We start from the raw sequence: 24,039 nt of genomic DNA on the forward strand, positions 1-24,039 counted from the left end.
TCAATCCAAAAATACTTATTGAACATTCACTTGTTCCAGCCAACAGTCAAATATACAAATACACAAAGATTATGTAATGATTACTGTAATCTCAAAATCAAGGTCATTCACAGAAACATTCAGAATAACACAAGGTGCTGAGAATTTCATGTGTTTTTCTCAGGGAAAACAGCATTAGGAAGGATTCCCAGAGGAAAAACCAATTAAGATAACTCAGGGAACAGATATACAGAAGATAAATAATTTAGAAACAATAGCATCCATGAATTGGCTTGGTGGTTAAGGCTTCTCACCACCAGGCCTTATGCCCAGAGTTCCATCCCTAGGAACCACATGGTGGAAGGAGATAGAACAGACTGCTGAAAGTTGTCCTCTGAACTCTATATTTTCACCTTGGAAATGTCTCCCCCACACACACACTGAAAAATAAATATAATAAAAAATTTTTAAAAGAAAAAACATGAAAATCTCCAGATCGTAAGTTATGACCCATGGTGCTTTCCCAGTTCTCCAGTTACGTGACTAACTTGTTCTGATGTGCTCTCTTGATATTATGAAAATGAGACTCTTCCCCATCCAGATGCCTCCCAGAACTGGCCTACTATTGTAAAGCTGTGATTCTTTATCTGCTCTTTGCTAATCTCTTAGCAAAGAGTATTATTCATATGATATGGAACCCAGTACCTGAATGACAACTCCACCATGTACATGGGCCTGAGATTCCCCCCCACACACACACACACAGAAATAATCCTTAAACAAGTAAAGAAAATTTTATGGTCCAAGTTTAGAAATATTCTTAACTTCTTGATTCCAGACACTGGGCAAAGTGCTACAAAGAGGACAGATTTGAGTGGAGTATATATCCTTTTCATAGAACATTGGTTATCCTAAGAGAGCCTTTAACAGTCCAGTGTGACCAGTTATAGAAGGCTGAATCTTAAAAAATAACAGTATTCCAAAGGATAATATTGCTTAGAAAATAAGTGCAGAGGCTTATACTGGAGGAAACTTCTACTTTATTTTTACTTTAACAATCTTTTTGTTCGTTTTTATTTTTTAATTTTTATTTTATTTTTATTAATTACAATTTATTCACTTTGTATTCTAGTTGTAGCCCCCCATTCCCTTCTAACCCCACCCTCCCTTCCTCTTCTCCTATGCCCCTACCCCAGGCCAATGATAGAGGAGGTCCTCCTCCCCTTCCATCTGACCCTAGTCTATCAGTTCTATCAGGACTGGCTTCATTGTCTTCTACTGTGGCCTGGTAAGGCTGCTCCCTCAGGTGGAGGTGATCAAAGAGTCAGCCCATGAGTTCAAGTTAGAGAGGGTACCTGTTCCTAATATTGGGGATCCCTCTTGGACACTGAGCTGCCATGCTACTTCTGTTCAGCGGTTCTAAGTTATTTCCATGAATGGTTCTTGTTTGGAGTACCAGTCTCAGAAAAGACTCCTGTACCCAGATTTTTTGGTTCTGTTGCTCTCCTTGAGGAACTCCTGTCCCCTCCAGGTCTTTCTATCTCACCCTTCTTTCATAAGATTCCCTGCACTCTGCCCAAAGTTGGGCTATGAATCTCAGCATATGTTTTGATACCCTACTGGGTAGAGTCTTTCAGAGGACCTCTGTGGTAGACTCCTGTCCTGTTCCCTGTTTTCTCCCTTTTCCGATGTCCATCCCATTTTGCCTTTCTGAATGAAGATTGAGCATCTTACCCAGGGTCCTCCTTCTTGATTAGCTTCCTTAGGTGTACAGATTTTAGAATATTTATTTTACATTATATGACTAATATCCACTTATAAGTGAGTATATGCCATGTGTGCCTTTCTGCTTCTGGGATGCCTCACTCAGGATGATCATTTCTAGATACCACCATTTGCCTGCAAATTTCATGATTTCCTTGTTTTTAATTGCCGAGTAGATGTATACAGAAACTGTGGTACATTTACACGATGGAATACTTTAACAATCTCTGTATGTGTGTGGTGTGTAAGCACACACGAGTACATGTTTGTTTGGGTGTGGGTGCCCACATGTTAGCACTTGAATATGGAGGTGAATATGGAGGTCAGGTTGAGAACCTCAGCCCTGGCTTCTTGTCTTCTAGCTTGTCGGATATAGGATCTCGTGTTCCATACTGCTTGTGCTAGGCTAGCCCAGCCTAGCTCCATTTCCATACCACATTTTGCGGATGCTTCATCTCTGGAAAAGTAGAGAAACTTTAGTGGAAAATCGACACATTTCATAACCTTCAATATAGCTCAGGCTGTTCTCCTGGCTCCTCTTCCAAAGTATGAGAATTACAGTAGTGAGCCACCCAAAGTAGTTGTAAGTTTGTTTGAGGAGGTGTAGAGTAAGCAATTGTTTTATGTTCTAGTCTTCATTGGGTTCACCCATGCATTCTAGAATTTTCTTTCCCTGTGGATGCTATTGAAAATTACTGTTGACTGAGATGGACAAAAATCATTCAGAATTGTGCGCAAGTGTCATGTGATGAAGATAAAATGTTTCAGTGTGTGATATCACTTAAGACATGTTGGAGGATGCTTTCGAAAACTAAGAGTAGCTTTTATAAATTTTTCTTTAATTGTGTGTTGTTTACAAGATGTTGATTATCTTGATTTTTAACCTTGATACACACACACACACACACACACACACACACACTAAAAGAGGGAGAACAAATGCTCATGAATGTGTGTGTAATGGATGTGTGTAGGCCTGAGAAATTAAGAGTCAACTCAGAAATTCCAGAGGACACAAAGAGCATTTTACTCTGAAGAGTATCTTATATCCATTGTACTCTTGAGTACCGCTATTGTTGTCATAGGCAATTACTGAACAATATTAGTACAGTCTCTTCTTGAAAGAATAAACATTAAATGTTCTCTCAAAGTCTTGTCCAATTATTGATTAGTAGATTAAGAACAAGGACACTGTCCTTCACAATACTCGTGCACACACTAAAATTTTTTCCAGAGGTTAAGGGGGTGGAGTGACACGTATTACAACCAAAAGGCAGGTTGCCTTCAAAGAGTGATTCATGACATTGGAGAAATGTATAATTGATGTGTGCGGTTGTCTGGGTGGGAAAATAACAACGGCATCCATTAGAGATGAGAGCTCTTACAGCTCAGGCAGAGAGTCGGTGTGTGCTTTATAGGTCATCTGGGTTCCATTTGGAGCTACAGGTTGCTATTCCTTCTCCATACTTGAAAGCATTTAATGGATTATTATAAAAGGAGAAAGATGGTATGCAATAATGGTTTAAATTGAGGCTCTGCGTGTGTATCACCACTGTGTGGCTCCATTTTTAAAATTCTCATCTGGCATGCCTGAAAGTTTCCCAGCTCCTCGAGAAATCAAAACAATGAATTCAACAGCAGGGAAGAAAGTGGGGAGCACTGGGGAGGGATGGGCTTTCTTCCTACCTTCCTCTCTCTCTTTCAGCATACATGACTGTAAAGTGTGAAAGCCTATCAGAAATGAAATGGCAGCTGCTGCTAAACTTCACATGAGTGGTATGTGACTGGGCCACGCTTTTAAAGGACACATTGATTCAGAAATGGAGTATTAAAAAGCAAAGCTTGAAGACACAAAAAGAAAGAAAGGAAGGAAGGAAGGAAGGAAGGAAGGAAGGAAGGAAGGAAGAAAGAAAGAAGAAAGAAAGAAAGAAAGAAAGAAAGAAAGAAAGAAAGAAAGAAAGAAAGAAAGAAAGAAAGAAAGAAAGAAAGAAAGAAAGAAAGAAAGAAAGAAAGAAGTCAGGAGGGAGCGATGTCTGGGTAGTAATTGTGGGTGAAAATCAAATCAAACGCCAAGTCGCCTGGAAATCCTGTCTGCCTTCTGAAATTGAACTGAGCTGCAGGGTGGCAACGCCTTTCTGCATTGTTAGCCATGAGCATCAAAGTTTATTTCGGCTTTTAATGAGTAGTATTTGAGAAATGTAATGGAAGATAATTTTACTGAATTTCCCTAAGGAAAAGCCTTAGTTCTCTCATGCAGCCAGCCCTAGATACACCAACAGAATGCGCACAGCGCATGCGCCCATGTAAGGATGCTCAGAACCGAGACAGAATGTACTGGGCTCCGAATGGTAAAGGTAACGATGGTGGATCAGGTGAGACTAAGTCTGTGAAAGTGCTTCATCACAGTGACGCATTTGTCCAATCGAGGATCCCTACAGGTTAACATTGAAAGATCTATAATTTCAAGAAGAGTTTAGACCTCCTAGGTTTTAGAAATGGACGATGGGGAGATTTTGATGGATATGTCCTATAATTAGTAACTTATTTAGGTCACACATCAACTGGGCTTTACTGGACATATCGTCTGTCAGACTGATATAAGTACAGTCTGTTCTTGAAAGAGTAAACATTAAACGTTCTCTCAAAGTCTTTGCTAGATCCAAAGTTTTGGATCTAGCAGAGCACGGATTAAGAGTCTGTGAGGAATGTTGCACTCTGTAGAAATGTATCTACTTTATTTGTATGCAAAGTGCTTGTACTGACAGTACAAGCTTATTGACATGTATCCCAAATGGAAGAATCCAGGAGTTGTTTTCTTTTTTAAAGATATTACATAATATCGTGCATCATATAACATCCTCAGCATGCTCTGTGGTAGTACTTATTAAAAATGTATTGATATTTCTGAAAGAAATATATGAATATTCATACCAAGTTGGTAAAAATTTGCAGCCAAAGTCTATAAATAGCCTCCTCTGAATTAAGTATTAAGATCAGTTTGGTTTTTTTTTTAGATGTTGGTCAACTATTCCTGAACATGAGGCCTGTCCTAGAGTTGTTTACATAGCTAGTGTCACTCTATCGGAGAAAGCTGATTTCCCCTCTCCCAGAAGGTATAAGTGTTTGGTTAGGTTTTAATGTCAACAGAATGGAAGCGAATTTACTTAAAATTGTGGTTTTAAAGTCCTGAGAGTTTCAAGGTTGGTTTCCTTAACATGTCGAACTTTATTTAGCATATCTACATACATGTATACAGAAATGTATACACATACGCACACCTACCAAAATTTCCAGCTGATGTACAGTAGAATTTCCTGTCCTTACATGAACTCAGTGCTTTCCAATTTGAGATTCCAAAATAAAAGATGTTTGTTGATGATAAGGCTGCGTGTCCTTGAGATACAGTGCATTACCCTAATGACAAAACCTTTACAAATTTATCACATTTTATTTAGTATTTATTTAGTGCTTCTCTCTCTCTGCCTCTCTCTCTCTCTCTCTCTCTCTCTCTCTCTCTCTCACACACACACACACACACACACACACACAAAAGTCAGAGGACAACTTGCCAAGATGTTCTGTTCTACCGTGTAGGTCCTGGGGTTAAACTCAGGTTGTCAGGTTGGACAATAAGTGCCTTTACCTGATAAGCCATCTCAATACCCCGACTGGTATTCTTCTCATGTTAGTAGACTTCTTACATCACGTTCTTAGAATTGATCTGAAAGGGATGTGTGCACTGAGAGAAGATAGACTTATTCCACAAGGTGACATCTGATGGTCCCCTTATTTCACTTTTCTAGCCTTAAAGAAGAATGTTTGTAACAATTTTTCTCCCATCCACCATCCCATCCAATACTGGTGTTTAACATAAATCCCTGGGACTCAGGTCCTCCTCACTACTGAGCATTGAATACATACACAGAGGAAGATGATTTTCCTCTTATCTGAATGCTCATGGGATGATATTGCTACCCTCTCATGGTCCAGTGGCTATGTGCACCAGGCTCAGGTGGAAAAAAAACCTGAATTTTGTGTAATTTTCAATATCCTTGTCTACAGCCTAGAGATAGGCTGAGCTGCAGGAAACCCTCATATGTCTCCCTCGGCAGTACTGAGTGGACAGGAAACACAACAGAACTTCCCTTTTAAATGTTGTTCTGGCCGCTTGAATTTAAAGCCTGATTCGTTCCTTTGATTCTCTTAGCCAGCTTTAATGTAGATTTCCGGATCTGTGGAATTATGGCAAGTGAAAGAGCAGCAAGAAGTGATGTCCAGGCTATTCTCAGGAGGCCTCTTCCGGAGTGGGAGGCTCTGTTGCGTGCATTAGAAGAGCTGCCATTCTAAACATCTGCTTTATTGATGGCACAGATGGTATCGAAGATCAAGGGGACAGAATCTACTTTTTTAAGCAGTCTGCCATTTAATTTCTGCTGTTCTGGAATGCAGAACAATAGACGAAATGGTAAGAATAATTAAGAGACAAAGCACAACTAAAATACTGCATAATGCTGTCCGCCCTGGTCAGCCTCTAGCAGCTCATTTCTTACTGTCTCTCAGCATCCCTGGTTTTACTCGCTGTTAACATTTACTGTGTCTGGATGCTGCCGTTGATCCCACTTGTTCATTCTTTTGCACAACATTTTAGCAATTGAGCAGTTCTTCATGAATTAAAATTGTTGCAAATAAAAGTGATATATAAGAAGACATTTTACATTTATATATGTATCACAACAAAACATTATATGTATGTGAGGAAGGGGGAGATTCAAGAATCAAATTAGAACTAATCACCAGAAGAGTGGTGTTTTTCAAACATTCAAACTTTAGAGCCAAAAATCCCAGGGTTGCACATATTTGGGAACAGAAGAGGCAGTCATCATCAATACAGATGTATGCATGTGTGTGTGTGCGTATGTCTCTGTGTGTATTGTTTTTTATTATCAACACAGAAATGGATAGTTCAGAAAACTTGTAGCCAATCAGCCCAACATTATGGCATATGCTTAACATCCCAGCACTTGAGAAGTTTAAGCTTGGTGTCCATAGCTAGTCTGATGCCAGCCACACTACACAGTGAGTTCAAAGCCACCTACACCGCGTAGCAAGGCCAGGTTTGCTCACACAGCGAGACACGTTCTCAAAACAAACAACAACAGAACAACGGCAAAAAATGAAAACAAAACCCTGGTAACCGTTGAAAATCAGGCTCATGCAATCGCAACTGTCTTTCCGTCAAAACACAATGACTCTCCTATGTCCCCCATGTACCCGTTCACCGGAATCAGATTTGGATATGAATTTGTCAAAAGATCAATACTGATTCTTTTTTCCATAGGAAGATAATACTAAAAACACACCCCAGCAGGTTCGGCATGTAGAAAGTTCTTAATAATCGCAAGGCACAGTGCAATCACAGAGCACTGTGATCAGTTATGGAGCTCAGATTATTATGACCCCAGGAAATCACGTCATGTGATTTATTTGCCCACATATTTTCAGACGAGCATCCTGGAAGTGAAACTCTGCCGAGCTCCTCCATGCCTCCTATGTGGTGAGCACTGAATGTGAACCGACCGGATCAGATAGACTCAATAGTTCCATGCACACTCAAGGAATGCCCATCCTTTTCTGGATTCTGACGCCTGAGTTCTGCACCAGATCTATCTCAGGTTTGTCCCAAGCCATCATTAATACGATGCTCAGCAGGTGCTCACTGACGTGCATATTAACCAGAGCTACAGTCACACCCCAAAGTACATCAAGAGCAATGTTCACGAGCTTCATTGCACAGAATAGCTCAGCTCTTCTTGTAAAGAATGGTCTTCAGCTCCGCCTAGCCATGAGGTAGGCCTCAGAGCTTCACTTCTGAATCACTGGCTCTGCAGCCATGCTGCCATCTGCCAGTTACTAGAGACTGCCGATAATCTGCCTGTAGCTCACGCCAGGATTCCATTCTTTGGGGCTGTTACGCACATTGGGAGTAATCTTTTTGTTGTCTTGTGCTCTCAAAATCTCTGTCCCATTTTGTCTGAATATCTGTGTACGTATGTAAATATAACAAACACAGATACATTCCTAATAGCTGTGGAGTCAGAAGAAATCTCTTTTTATTCGGAAGTTGTTGAGATACTCTACAGTCGCATGGTACACCTAGGTCTAAATTGTTACATAAAGTTTTTTTTGTTTTGTTTTTGTTTTGTTTTGTTTTGTTTTAAATGAAAGAATATTCACCTCAATCAAGGGGTTTCTAAAATACTAATACCAGTTTGGAGAAGTAGACAATTGTAGTCTATGCTGACCAAAAAGAGTTACTATATTGGTTCTGTGCTCCTTTGGGGACCAATGCTCCACTTCTCCCCCACCCTTTTTTTTTCTTGGGGATGGGTAATAATCTTGTTTGTGATTTAATAAAAACTGCCCTCAATTCGAAGCTTCAAGGATGTAATCATACATCTCACCTGAATCACTCATTAGTTTTTCACCTAAGAGCCTCAGGACCTGCAGTTCTCGGGGTGAACGAGCTGTTGCTTTCTGCACACATTCTGTCCCCCCGCCCCCTCAGCTGGAGAGCTTGGAGGTTTATCAACCCAGTCTGACTCTGAGGATGAATTTCCTATAAGATGTATTGCAAGATTTATTCTTCTGGCTTGGATATGCCCTTATCCCCTGTCTGCTTCCCACTCCCTACTCTGTCTTCTCTTCTCTACACCTCCCCCCACCAAATCCTCACTATAGAAGCTATATTTGAAGAAATATAGAAAGGCAGATAAAAACAAAAGCCCCTGTAAATTCAACAATAGATGATTCTCTGTCTCACACTCGGTAGTTTCAACAGATGAAAACCAGTACCTTTATGGACACTTCATTCTTTTTATCATGAGGAGAGATTTGCACCTGTCTGGCTCTGAGATGCGAAAATACCTGTGAGCTTTTGCAAGCCTTGCCAGACAGATGAAGCAAACCCCCTCCCCCCCCACAGAAAGCCTTCTTTGCGGGAAGAAACGAAAGGAGGATTGTTTTAAATAAATCCAAGGGGAATTTCAAAGGGTAGCAGTGATAGGTCTATTACTTAATGACATTTTCCTTCCTGGTTTTTCAACACTGATGCCAAAATGGAAAGGTTCCTCAGTAGAAACTCTTCTACTATGATTTCTGTTTCCAGATATAACAATGAACTGAGAATGGAAAGGGAAAGAAGCCAGGGGGAAGGGAGGGAAATGAATGCAGGGTTTTCCACAGCAGCCATGTTGCAGTCAGAACTCACCCCCAGGAGCTCAGATTTGTGTTCTATTTCACTAATAGTACCTGTTTATGGGAACCCTGTTTGTGACTGCCTATCTTCATTGTGTCTTTGTTTTCCACAAAATGGAGCATCTCTTAGGAGCAAGATCACTGGCTAACTGCAAGGAATGATGCTATTTTAGGATCGGATTCAGTTGTTTTCCAGGGAGCTTAAAAAGTCTAGTTTCCCACTGCGTTTTCCTAAGCTCAGATGTGTTAAGTAAACTAGTTACTTTCTCATGCAAACTTACCCATGCTCAAAGCACTGTCCTGTAATTCTCACGCAATGCTCAGAACAATTGACTGAAGCACTTATTAACACCTCTATTAGAGGTTGGAGGGAGTTAGGGTTCAGAGAAGCTAAATGATTTGTCTGAGATTAGGGAGTGAAGTCCTGATGCAGTTGAAACCATAAACAAGTCTGCTGACATCCAGTCTAAAACTCTGAATTCCATAGCACAACCAGAGAGCAAGATGGCGTAAATGGGAAGGAGTAACTGTCAGTGTGGCTATTTTACCAGCATGGGAATAAATAGAAACACTGTTATAACTCTAGGCCCATCTCCCACTTTCATGAATACATGGCTGAAAATATGTTTGAATGATGATGACCTCAAATTGCAAAAGAGATTTTTTTTTGTGTTGCAGTCCGGTGACCCCTAGAATGCGTGGAAATACAAAATGCCTGTTTGTGTTTTAAGAATCTAGACAGACAGATAAAACCTTTCACGGTTTTGTGGGTGAGGGAGCAAGACCTTCTAGTAAACCCCTCCTGAACACTGACAATCCAGATGGAGAGTACTCAAAAACTTGGAGGTTGGCTCAGTTTTCTAAGTCTTTATCCTTGGGAGACTCCTTTCCTGAGGCACATGTCGACTTTTAAAATGCAGATGTCTAAAACCCCATAACCATCCCCTCATACATCTATCTGCCTTTAGCCCTGTCAGCTGTTGCCTACAGAGAAATCTAAAGGTGAGGATGACTTCCAGAAGACTGGACCAGCCCAGTGGCAGCTGCAGTGTAGGCAAGCTCATGGGGTTTGACTATACACCAGCCTTTAGAAGGATGACGCTTGTGAGCCCAGCTGTGTGATCTGAGATAGCGAAAGAAAGTTCCAACCCAAAACCCAGTGTCACAGTCACACTCTTAGTAAGATAAGGTACCATGAAGTCAAGTTCCAGTTGACTGCACCAAGAGTATAGTCAGGTTTGCACTGGACACTCATTAAAAGCAATTCAGCTCTGACATTTGTGGCTACAAGGTAAGATTATGTATGGGCTATATATTAAATATTCAAATACGTAAATGCCAAAATTGGTGCAACAGTTAGTGTAATTTATGCCTCTTATTCTGGCCAAAACGCATTCAAAATAACAACTAAAAAAATTATGTTACATCCAGACGCAGACATACATAATTGAGAATAATATCATTCACTTAAATATGAAAAAATGTTGCTGGGCCACCACGTGCAATTCCTGTGACCATCCTGATCATTCGTGTGCTTTTCTAGAACCATAGATAGGGAAAGAAAGAGAATGGGCTCTTGAAGCTTCTTGAAAACAGTTATGTTTCGCAAGGATAAGCCTATGTGTGAGACTGGCAAGTTTTGTCCTGAGTACTGTGCCTTGAATGCAATTCCTTAAAAAGTTTGAATCGTCTGTAGTTGAGATGTGCAGGCCCCACTAAATGGCAGGTCCTGAAGCTCAAGGTGTGTCTGTTTGTTTTTGTTTGTTTGTTTTAGGAGTTTACAAAGGACTGGAGAAGAGGAAGATACATCAGGATAGAGATTTATTCATTAAGTCTCTTTCAATATTTATTTTTAAATTTTTATTTCATTTGTACATACCTACATACATACAGCTGTCTTTATATATGTACACAGTGAAATGACTGTCACAGCGGAGCAGATTAGCACAGCATCACAGTGCAGAGTGACCTCTTTGTGTGTTTGGCAAGAACAATAAAATCTAATCTCTTAGCAAATGTTTAATATGCAATGGAGCTAATGTTAATTATAGATCTCCCATCATATATCGTTTCTTTAGAATTACTCATTTTTATAACTTCAAATGTGTACCCTTTGACATACATCCCTTTATGTAAAGAATAACACAAGTGAATCAACCCAGTGATCCCTAAACCTACTTTAACTTCAGATGACCTTTGGGATTCTGACTAAGTAACGTAGAGGAGCTGGGACTGTGGGATTTAAAACCATTCAGTGATGATTCTGGTAGAACCCTGTTGATGCAGAGATGGACAGCAATGTCCATGCTGACACCATACAGGATCTCTCAATAACACCTTCTTCACAAAAACACAGTATGCAACAAATAAATGGGTTTTCAGAAAAGTTAGCTGAGTTCATGTATCTGAAGTGCTCACATCTGATGGCATATGAGGTTATGGATTATTTATGCTTCACCTTTTCCCCAGTGATTGATGAAAATTAGTTACAAAGGCTTGTTTGCTGTTCTTGCTTATAGTAAGTTTCTTCTTTTGCAAGTCTGGAATAATCGACACTCCGAACTCTTCTTTTTTTAATTTTTTTTAATTTATTGCCATTTATTCACTTTGTATCCCAGCTGTAGCCTCCTCTCTCAGAACTCTTCTTATATACTGTCCTCTCATTATAGCTGAATTTTAGATATTTTTTCTCTGATGTCTTGTGCGTACATAAATGTGTATTTCCATTTTATTTCCACATACTCATTAAGTGATTTTATTATACTTTTGTAGATGGTTATCGTCTGAACTTCTGATCATGTAGCTAATAGAAAATAGAAACACTGCATTGTGCATAAGCTCACTCCTCACTGGTAATTTCTGCTGCACTGGCACAGATCAATCCAAAATCCTTTCTGTCAAATATCGATTTCAGAGTCATATTTATTTTTAAGGGGTCATAATATGCAAACTTGAAATGATCCTTATTGATTAGAACTGAGTTGATTAGTTTTGGTTAACTTGACACACATTGGAGTTACCCAAGGACAGAGAATCTCAATTGAGAAATTGCTTCCAGTAGATCAGCCTGTAAGCATGTCTACAGGGCATTTTCTTGATTAATGTGGGAGGGCTGAGCTCACTGGGGGTAGTGCCATTCTTGAGCAGGGAGCTCGGGCTTTATAAGAAAGATAGCTGAATGAAGCCTCTGTGATGACAATTACGGTAGGTAGGCTCCAGTCTACAAAAATGGCAGAGTATAAGCGGGAATAATTTCATTCACTTTTTTTTTCCTTGCTGGTTATGTCGGGCTCTATTTTAAGTCTCTGGTCTATCCAGCATCTGGGTCCTGGCACTCCAGCAGTGTCAGGGATGGCTCCCTCCCTTGGCATTAGTTGGCCACTCCCATAATTGCACCACTTTTACCCTAGAACATCTGGCAGGCGGAAAAAGTTGTAGGTCAGAAGTTTTGTGGCCAGGTAGGTGTCCCAATCCTTTCATTGGAAGCCTTGCCTACTTACAAGAGATGGCCAATTCAAGCTCCATGTTCTCCATTTAACTAGGTTCATCCTGGAGTTTACACAGCACTACGTTTCTACATTGTCCCTGAAGTCCCCATGAATTCCAATTGTTTCTCTAGGCTCTTTGCATATAAGTTCTGGTTGTGTTACTAAGTCTTTTTATGGGACACCTGACAGTGAGAGCAAGAGTTTTCCATGACTCTTTTGCCTGCTTTTTGGAGCCCTTTTCCTCCAAGTGGGTTGCCTTGTCCAGCCCTGATATGAGGAGAGATGCTAGTCTTATTGAAACTTGATATGCCATGTTTTATAGGGATAAATATCAGAAAGAGGGGACATGGGGGCAGGATTGGGTGGAGAAGAGGGAGGGGAAATTGTGGTAGGTCAGAATGTAATTTATGAGAGAATAATAAAAGAAAGAAAGGAAGGAAGGAAGAAAGAAAGAAAGAAAGAAACAAACAAACAAACAAACAAACAAACAGAGGTAGCCGAACAGCCCAAGGAAATGTACAACAGCTTGCTTAGAAGAATGCATTTTTGAGTGGCTATATAGTTGATTTTCAAATAGTTTAAATAGGCTTCAAGAATGGCAGAATGGCATCACCCACAGTGAGTTCACACTTCACACATTAATCTATAAAATACCCTATAAACATGCCCGGGTGTGGTGGCATATACCTTTAATCTCAGCAATCAGGAAGCAGTCAAGTGGATCTCTGAGTTCAAAGCCAGCCTGGTCTACTGAGTCAGTTCCAGGACAGTCAGGGCTACATAGAGAAAATCTTTCTACAATCAATCAATCAATCAATCAATCAATCTAAAATAGTTACTAAAATTGACCACAAAAACTATAGGTGTTTGCAAGTGGAGAGATACCATTATGTGCTTAGTTTGCTTTCCATTGCTGTAACAAAACACTTATCTGAAGCAATTTGGGGGGGCAAGAGTTAATTTTTCTTGCAGGTTGAATTTCATCATCAAGGGAAGCCAAGGCAGGAACTGAAGCAGGAATAAAGCTCTTTTCAGTTTATTGAGCTCACACAAACTGTGTCTTTTGCTTACCTGATACACTGCTGTGATAAACTACCCTACAATAGCAACTCACTGAAGGGAAGGCTACAACCCCAGGGGTTACAGGACATGAGGACAGGAAAGTACAGTAGCAGGAACAGGAAATAGGTTTTCATATTGTCTCCAAAAACCAGAAGTAGAGAGTGGAGAATACTTGGGCTCAGCTTGCTTTTTCCTTTATAAACTGTCTAGGAATTCATTCTGCAGAATGGTGCTGCCCACATTTTAGGTGGATCTTTCCACTTCATGCCCCCAAAGACATGCCCGGTAGCATTTTCTTTAGTGTTTCTAGATGCTGTCAAGTTGATTGAGTTAGCCCTCACATCTGGTCACCCAATAAAGTGTCTTAGACATCCACTTCTCCTCGGATATCAAGAGCCATTGACACATTCTTTGCAGGTGTATGGTTGAATTTTCTTTGAGTGACACATTTCCCACTAATATGGAATCTAAAATGAGTTTTCAGGTGAGAGTTTATAGGCAAAAGTTCACAGAAGAGTAAATGGAAATGTACGTTGAAGACTTGTTTTAAGGGGACAAATTTGATACTCATTTGATTGATTTTTTTTTTAATATCCAAACCTGAGGTCATTTAACCACTGATGACATGCCCACTTGTTCTGGTAGGTCAAGGACAGTCAGAATATTCTCATCTCTTGGGTAGTAGACTCAGTGCTTTCTGTTCTCGTCGGGCAGACAAATTTGAGAGTACCCATATATCAGAAGTAATCCAGTCCAACACAGATCCTAACATTAAGTGCCAAGACAAGAAAGTTTAAGTTGATTCTGAGCTAGACAATATTTTGTCACAGTAAATATTAACAATAAGTGTCACCCAAACTGCCTAGTGTTCTTGCTCAGTTATTTACTGTTCATTCTGACTCGTGGACATCGCTTAACCTCACTGAGCTTTACTTAATCTAGGAATAGTAAAAGTTAACTTGATGTGCCACATGGTAATATTGCATTGAATTATATACTTAAAGTGTTTAAAACAATGTGATTGTTATACTTCTATTCAATGAACATACGTAATCTCCAGTGGATTTCAGGATCCATTACAAATCCAAAAGTCATTTATGTACCGAGAGCTTTCTCTGATGTCCTCATTAGAGACAATAGTCAGGATATCCATCACTGTGAACAGGTACCTGAGATGCCAATTTAAAGGAAGGTGGATTTATTTTGGCACAGACTTTCAAGGTTTCATTGCGTGGTTAGCTGATGCTTTGTTTTCTGGGCGGTGATGAGGCAAAGCATTTCTTTCTTCACACTGCTATAAAGAAACAACTATGAAGAAACAAAGTTGCTTATTTCAGGGTGGCCAAGAAGCAGGGACAGAAGGGAAACAAGACACAGCCTTCAAGAACAAATTACAAGTGACGCCTACTTTCAGCCAAACGCACATTTCCACCACTTGAAAACAGTGTGCGTGGATTTTGAATCTACTTATGGAGTTAGAGCCCTCATGGTCCAATCGCCAGCTAAACATTCCACCTCTGCACTCCGCTTGCCTCAGGGTTTAAACCTTTGATTCTATGAGTATTTTGACGGGACATTTTATTTCCAAGCCATAGAAGTAGAACAGGGAAATTAGTATGCATATTAAAACTACTACGATATTTCCTCTATAATCTTCTTGCATGAGAAGTGCTTTGTGGCTTCATTGCAAGAAGCATAGTAGTTTCTCGATAGATCTGTGGCTAAAGTAAAGATAGGTAAAGAGGATTTCTTGTCATTAATCCCCTAGAAGTAATATGCTATATTTAATTTATCATGAATAAAATGAAGTTTGTGAAATATTATTTCAACACTGAGCAGACAAAGAGCTTTTAGGAAGATTCCACTTAAATCAACGTCCTATTTTCTGAACATTCTGTTCAAACATATGTAAGACAGTCTTGAGCTGAAATAAGATTAATGCACACTGTACTCGAACAGTTTTAAATACGCCAGCTTCCATACTTATACAGGCATAAGCGAGACTGAGATTTAATAAAATAATGTAGGGTGGTGTTGGAAATGAACAACCCTAAATAAGGCCTTGCTTGAGACTTTGTGGCCTGTGCTCTTAGGAATCGGGAGGCATGCTTTAATCTGCTGTGTGCTCTGTTGTTGTCTTTGGAGCCATGGCTTCAGCTTCTCCTGCTTTCTACATTTGACATTTCCATAGCTTATTCATCTTAGAGGTTCTGCTGACTCAGTTTTCCCTCAGCAGTCCTTACCGTCAGTCATTGACATGTCTGAAGAAAAGCTGACTGAGTAGAAGGTAAAATGCTTCTTTTCGATGGTTAGAGCACACCATATGGGGTGGGGCTGGAAATCAATTCAAATATGTGCACAAAGCACACTGGGAATGAGGGACTTCAAAGGTGGCATGGAAACAGTAAATTTAATAGTACTAAAAGAAAGAGTAGGAAAAAATGAGGTATGGCTTTAAAAATAAAGACAAAAAATGTAAAAATACTTAGATAAAGGCAGGGAAAAACCAAGAAACGAAAGCCCATATAGACAATGTTGTAAAGCAGAATGGGGGAGTCTTTGGGGATTTCAAGGCTTGTAATTTCATTTACAAGGCCTTTTCTTTGCAGTGTAGAAATAAAGCGGAAGGGATACTTGGTTAAATCAAAAGAGCACAAAATGGTTATAACCTCCTGATCAATAGAAAAGTAGTTTTCCATAAAACAGGTTTTCTATTGACTTGGGCTGTTGACGTCACTCTCATTAATGTCTAAGCAGGAAGCCCGCCCTGTGTGGCAGCCTGCACTCACAGTAGCTTTTGTTTCATGGTTGGACAGTCTTTGCCTGTGAGTAAGAATGAAGCCATGAAATATCTCGTTCTCATTTGCCAGAAAAAGTCACAGAGGAAGATAGCTGTCCCATAAAGCTTCAGAATCATGCTAGACCATGCTCCGGGAATTACAGAAAATGTTAATTGTTTCCAATTTTCCCTAAGTTGATTCCCATTCCGGTGTCCTGTTCATTAATCTAGGTACTTTCCGGCTTTCAACTTCAAAAAAAAAAAAAAAAAAAACAAAAACGAATGATTTTATAATAATTCACTGGATGGTATGTCTGTGCTCACTATTAAAAATAGGTTTTCACTTACAAAATCTGTCCATGTTTGGTTATGTCTGTCAGCAACTGTTACTACAAAATTAAGAGAAAGACTATAACAATTGATAATATGGACTTTCATTAAAATAAAAATGATTTTTAAAAGAAAAACAGTAAAATGCCATACACTTGACATTTGCCTACTCAAATGTAATGAATATTAATGTAAGGTTATTATTTTTTTCTGTTACTTCTCTGGTGGAGTTGGAAGCTAAAAGCAACAGAAAGAAATACATTCCTTAAGTTTGGTGTGTGCGGGTTCAAATACTGTATGCTGTGCTTTCCAAAGGCAACTGAGAATTTGTTGTCCATTCCTTTCAAAGCTGAAAGATTCCCTGATGCAATATAATCTTAGATAAAGTGAATTAGTTCCCAGAGCCTTCGCTCTGGAGTACGGCCTCACATGCTACAGGACATGTGCTATGGATCCAGGGTATAGACTTGGTAATACATATGCATTCTACACATTTAACAACCCAGTTTATTGACCAAACGCATTCGTAGCTTGTAAGCTGTTGGAGGACACATTTCCTGAGGGGTTATTTGGCCTGACTTCAGATTCTAACATAATGTTTTGTGATGCCATGACTCCCTCGGGACATGACATCTCCAGTACTTTCATTTTAATCCCTGTGCCATGCTGCAAAATATTCTGCTATGGCAAATAGTTCACAAACTTTGCTCACTTGATTATTTTCATGTTTTATTTTAATCTTTTGGTGACAGTATTTTTTTCACCATGAAATTAATCTAGACTATTGCACAAAGTTTTGTTTTTTTGTTGTTGTTGTTTTGTTTTGTTTTTTTAAGGAATTTAAGTGGAAGGACCCTGTTAGGAGAATGTGGCTGCCATTCCAGAAAGTCCAGTGTGAAGGACTTATTTATGGACTCATGCAGGTAGCCTAAGTTGAAGGGCTCCTGACGTATGTGATTGAGGCTGGACCCCACAACGGAATACATGACTATACATTGTAAAAACTGTGAAATTTGTTTTGGTTATTTTTTGTTGTGATACCCAACTTGTATAAATTCATAGTCTTTCAATACCCATGACTACTTAGGGGGAAACCTTTTCCTTTGTCTACACCGGAGAAGATAGTTTTCTTTTAATGTATGGATTCTTCTGGGGTATTGGGGGAAGCGAAATCAGCTAAATGGGGCTTAATAACTCATTAAAAGTTACTAAGCTTCTTTTAAGAGAATTTTCTAGTTTTTCAGAATTTTCAATGTTTTCCGGGACCTTATGTTTAGTTATTGTAGTCTTTTTTTTGGGGGGGGAGGTTGTGTGTGTGTGTATACATACATATGCATGCACAGGAAATATATGTGCCTGTCTGTACCTGTTTGTGTGTTTGTGCATACACATGTGTGTGGAAGATAGGACTCATCCTCAGGTACTTCCCTCACGGTCTTTTTGAAGTATTCCGAAGAGGAGCCCCTTAAGTTAACCCAGAACTTAACAAACCAATTCAGTTAGTCTCCTAGCCTTCTTGTGCAGGGTTCCTGTCTTTGGGTCAGGAGCACAGGGCAGCGATACCCACCAAGCACTTATTTGGGTTTGGGGACCAGCACTTGAGCTCTCCTGTTTCATCAACAAGAGCTTTACCCACAGAGCCAACTTCCTAGTCCAGGAATTGCTTTTTCTTAGGTCTTGGTTATAGTGAAGTGCTTGAGAGGCATCAGCTCAGAAACACCATAAATGATGAACTTTGTGTATGGAGTTTGTCTATACCTCCAGATACCCGAGAATGTCATTAATAAGTAAAGATAGTTTAGGAAACCCCTGACCCTGTACTGGAGAGCAGTAATCAAATTTTGCTCCACTAGTAATACCTGAACAAAGGAGTTAAAAGCTGTTGAAGTATTGAACCAAGACCAAGGATCTGGTCCTTCCCAAAAGCACTAATATCATTGAACTAGGATTTGAGGTTTTGTGACAATGACAAGGCAGTTTATGCTTTTTTTTAACTTTAATAGCAACCTTTTCTTCACTCTTTTTTGTTTTTTAAAAATACATTTTTAAAGTTTATTTTATAATTTATTTGCTTTACATCCCGATCGTAGTGCCCTCCACTGTCCCCTCCCCGTCCCGCCTTCTCTCCTTTTTCTCCCATTCCCTTTCCCTAATCCTCAGATAGGGGGAGCCCTCCTCCCTTACCACCTGACCCCAGCCTATCAAGTCTCATCAAGACTGCCTGCATCTTATTCCTCTGTGGCCTGGCTAAGCTGCCTTGCCAGGGGGAAATGATCAAGGATCAGGCAACAGAGTCCATGTCAGCAACAGCCCCTGCTCCTCATACTAGGGGGCCCACTTAAGAGACTGAGCTGCCTATCTGCTACGTCTAAGCAGGGAGCCCGTCCATGCACGGTCCTTGGTTGGTGCATCAGTCTCCTCAGGCCACTTCCTAGGCCGAGATTTATTGGCTCTGTTGATCTCCTTGTGGAGCTTCTTTCCCCTCCTGGTCCTTCTATCCCCCCACAGTTCCTTTAGACTTCCCGTGCTCTGGCCAAAGTTTGGCTGAAAGTCTCAGCATCCGCATCAATCCGCTAGTGGGTGAGGTCTTTCAGAGGGCATCTATGGCACTCTAATCTCTGCTTTGTATTTGCTTGGCAATGTTGCGTTCGTCAGTGAATATCCTGCTTTGGAAACTTCCTCTTCAACCCTCAGGACAGAGACGGTGCTCTGTCTGCTTTTCCTGCCTCACACTGCCAAGGCTGTCATTATTTATTTATGGAAGTGCTCCCCATGTGTGGACTGAAAACTCCTTGAGGACAGTATCACTGCGTTATTCATGAGCTTCACCTGGAAAGGAGCAGATTCTCCAATCTCTCTATCTCCGTCTCTGTCTTTCTCTCTCCTATGAAAATGAGGATGTGTTTATACTGTTACCTTGTAAACTAATATATATATATTATACACACACACATACACACACACACAGGATATATATATATATGATATATATAGGATACACACATAGGATACAAAGCCCTGAACAATTTTGGCTCATAAATGTTTCTACTTAGATGTATCAAAACTTCTGGAAAGAGGAATGAAAACATTTTTTTCAACAAAGGGTATGACTTCAGTGTCCTGGTAGTTGTCTGGCCAGTAATGTTTGTCTTACTGATGATGTATGTTCACCCTCTGTAGCACCCTCTGGGTGAGCTTATAAGAGAGGTTCTGCCTACATCCGAGCTATCTGCCTGACTCATTCCATCCCATGCCAGTCACTTCCTTCCCTAGTCTAGCCCTTTTTCAAAATGCCTATGAGCATGGCAAAGAGCCATATATGTCAGAAATGGACCTCTTCCGAGCCCCCTTGCTGAGCGTGAGCGTGGCCATCAGTCTCAAGGCCCTAACCATGCTTTGAGCAGGACTCTCTCCTGATGTCTACACAAGAGCTTTCCACTAGATTACTGCAAATTTCGTGGCAAAAGCCCCCCAAACACACGTAGTATTTCCCCTTATTTTTCTTGTCATTTTCTTCCTTTCTGTTTCTGGTGAGCAGGCTTAAAAGGTTAATGCAAGGTAAGGAAGCACAGAGTAACAAGTCCTGTCACAGAGGGTCACACAGTTGATCACGTGCTCACGGTTCCAGTCATGGGGTCACATGCCAGGCCATTCCAGTCTGCAACTGCAGGTGTTCCACAGTCATCTTTATTCCCACCTGGGTATCATATAATATGTAATCATTTTAGTCCCTGGATTTATTAGCTTCATAAAATAACATGGATTGAACTTAAAATCCTAATATTCAGATGCCATATTAAAATAATTAAGCAGATAATCATTCCTTTTAATTCTTTTGGTCTCAAGAAAACATACTTTGAATAATGTAATGCTTAAAGTATATTTTTTCTGAAGTAAAATTTTTCCCAAATTAAGATTATTTCTTGATTTTTCAATTGGTTGAATTTGATATAAATATCTTCTGCATTAATTGAGTACATACTTTATATCTTGCACGTGATATTTCATTAATTTACTTAGTGGAAGCTAAAATCTTTGAGGTGTGGATAAAAATTCTATGACTTAAATCTCCGCTATTTTTCTCCAAAATGTCTTTTTTTCCCCCACCCAACTTTCCGACGCATAGAGTCTATAGTGCTATCCTCAAAAATATGTCATTTCTATACACAAGGATTTCTGTGGCTTGAATTAGGTTTCTCGTAAGAGCCAGACTCCGGAGAACCTGAAAGGAAGAAAACATAGCCAGGACTCTGGATTTGGCAGCTCCAGTCTGAGAAACCACCAGCCTGTCGGTTTTAAATCAGGAGAGAGCAGGTCTGGCTGCGAAGTCTGATCAAGACCTGATACACGGGAATTGCTCCAGTTTTCTAAGCAGAAACTGACTAACCAGCAGCAGAGAGCAGTATGGAGCTGTTTTTAAAGCAGAGAAAAGAGAGCCGAGGAGCCCAGAAAGGGCTGGGGGATGGGAAAGAAAAACTCTAAACACTGGCCAAGGCCTTGATTACATATTCTCTTTATCTATGCTTCTTTTTTCTTACAGAGATAACAGGTCCATGCTTTGGATGAAAATTCTCATATCGCTTCTGTCTGCTCTTCTTGCTTGGTTTTTATTTAGTATATTTTTAAGTATGTGCATGTGCATGTATGTGTGTGTGTGTGTGTGTGTGTGTGTGTGTGTGTGTGCGCACATGCACGCACACGTGCGTGAGGGAGCAAGCGTGCACGCCGCCCCTGTGTTTGTTTGTGTGTCTGCCTGTCTGTGTACACACCTACACACCCACACTCGTATTTTTTTTTTAACCAGTTCACAGTCTTGTCTGGAGTGGCTGGATGGAGAGCTAGGTCGCTCTTGCGGCGGTTCAGCCCCATGAAGGATATATTAATCTACAATTCCTATGCAGCCCAGATACCCACACCTTTCACGTTCTTCGACAAGCATACAGAGACAGTTTATCTACACCCTGATTTTTTTTTTTCTAATACTTTCTCTTCAATTCCCCTTGGTAACTCCGAGATAGGTGATGTTATTATATTGTTGATCTCAGTTGGGTTGAATTTCTATCCAATTTAAATCAGGATCAAAAGCAGTGTTTGAAGAGTAAGCGGTGTGCGAACACAGGATGCACCCTCTCTGGCCCTGTCATATTGTGTTCAGAAGAGTGTACTTTCATTTAATTAAATATTCTTTTTTTCTATATAAACAGAAACCTTTGTTTATGCCGGTGCCCTGCCTGCAAATAACACAATCTGCCCCTCTTGCTCCCCCACCATCGGCACGGCGAAATGCCAGCTTTTGAGTCAAGCTAGCCTTGGGCATCTGATAGAGGTGATCTTTTGCAAAAGGCTGAGGCTTTGCCTCTCTCTCTGTATGGATGACTGTATCTTAGGATGCATGCAGACCAGGAAGGTTAGTGTCAAAAGAAGAGGAGGCTCGGAGACTACAGACAGCATGCTTTCTGTAACAGACTCCTCCTGTCTGCAAGTGCTGGTGTTTTTACTCTCTTGATTGCTGGGCATCTTTGGCAAGGCATGGGGTCAGGAGAGTTGGGAGGCTTTTCTGTTTTCACATTGGATTCTTAAATAACAGCCCAAATTTCTCAGAGGTGGGAGTGAATTAAAAGGTTACCCTACTCCTTAAGGCCACCTCTCTGACCACGTAAGCTCTGGACAGCTTTTCCAAGAAGCGATTTTTTTTTTTTTTTTAGAACAAAACCAGATCATCTCCTAAGGCACAGCAACCTAAACGTTAAAGAAAGATGCCACGGTATTTTCTATCAAGAAGGTTAAACTCAGGATTATATGAAAACACTCATTTTAACCCTGCTAACCTGTGAAGATTTCATTCTGCTTCATTTATCTTCTCTCTTACCCTATGCGAAAGCATCCCTGGCTTCGATGAAAGAATCATGTCTCCATTCATTTCCTATCTTGCTGAATTGCCTTCACATTTCCTATCATCTGCGCATAATCCTATTCTCTCCATTATTGTCTTAATACTAAGAACAGCACAAGATAATGGATAGGCACTGTAATAACAGTGTGGCCCGGAGGAGCCCCTCCAGGGAAATATCTTTGATGCTGGTGGAATATTAATGCATCCTAGGTCCGCGAGCCTCCTCTTTCACTTCATCTTCTGTTTTCTAAACTACATAATGACTTTCATATACATGACAAAAGCATTAGAACAGAAAGGGCCACACTGATGAGCAGCAGGGCTGTGCAATATTAAGGAGTCCTATTCTTACTTCTTTGTACAGTTTTTGACCACCATCTGAGACAGTACGCAGGTAATTTCCGATCTGAATAGATACCAGCAAAAAGAGTCATAATCACATTGTGTTAATGCAAATGCCCATCAAAGGCACTGCATGAAAATAAATTAAAATATAATTCTTCAATAACGCACGTGTCTATAGGATGGTTTTGGACAGACTGAAAACAAACACCTTGATATCACTTAGACAAGGGAGTGGATTGTTTTCAAGGAGGTTAATCAGCAGCAAATTATGAATGAGACAGTAAATCAAAGCCACCTACATCATACCTTGTGGATTGGGTTATAGTTGCAATTTGTTGTACATAATTTTTCAATAAAAGGGAAAGAATTGATTTTTTTCCCTAAGCATAAATACTTCAGTCTAAGAAAATTCAGTAGCAGAAAAGAAAAGAATGATGCTGGGAAAATGACTGGGTGGCATCTAGCCAGAATTATTTGGTTGTTTGGGGTGAGGTAAGAAACCTTTAAAACCTACAGGAAATACAACTTTTCAAGCTCCCATGTTCTTTGCCTTTTCTATTTTATTTATCTTTGTGTGTGTGTGTGTGTGTATGTGTGTTAGTGGCCATTGTATTATCTACAAAAATGTTCACTGTAAGCTGAGATGCTCATGAAAAGATGTGTACCCAGGGCATCTCAAAAGACAGAGATAGAAAATGCCCCAGACATTTCCCTTAGTTTGAAAGCATGCATCACAAGGCTTCTATTTCTGTACAAAAAGAAAAAAAAAGCAAAACAAAACAAAGATAAGAAAGTTGTGGAGGTTTTATATTTTGTAAAGTAAGAGCTGATATCTAAAATTTTGTCTATTGAAAATACTATTTTTAATAACTTTATTCAACTCCACTGAGGAGGGTTCTGGAGGCTTTTTTTTTTTTTTATCGGTGTTAGTTTGGATCCTTTGTCTTGAGTCAGCCAGGATTTATTAAGTACTGTTCTGTCCCAGGTACAGGCTTGGGGAGCTGATTATAAAGAGCATTAATATAGATATGTTTTCTGAGACTTGAAACAGCTCATAGTCTAATGGACAAAATTTGTATTCATTTATTAGATAAAGAAATAACATTATGTGTGTTGGAGGGATGGCTCAGGGATTAAGAGAGTTT

Source organism: Meriones unguiculatus, chromosome 10, assembly GCF_030254825.1.
Source record: "Meriones unguiculatus strain TT.TT164.6M chromosome 10, Bangor_MerUng_6.1, whole genome shotgun sequence".
Classification (NCBI taxonomy): Eukaryota; Metazoa; Chordata; class Mammalia; order Rodentia; family Muridae; genus Meriones; species Meriones unguiculatus.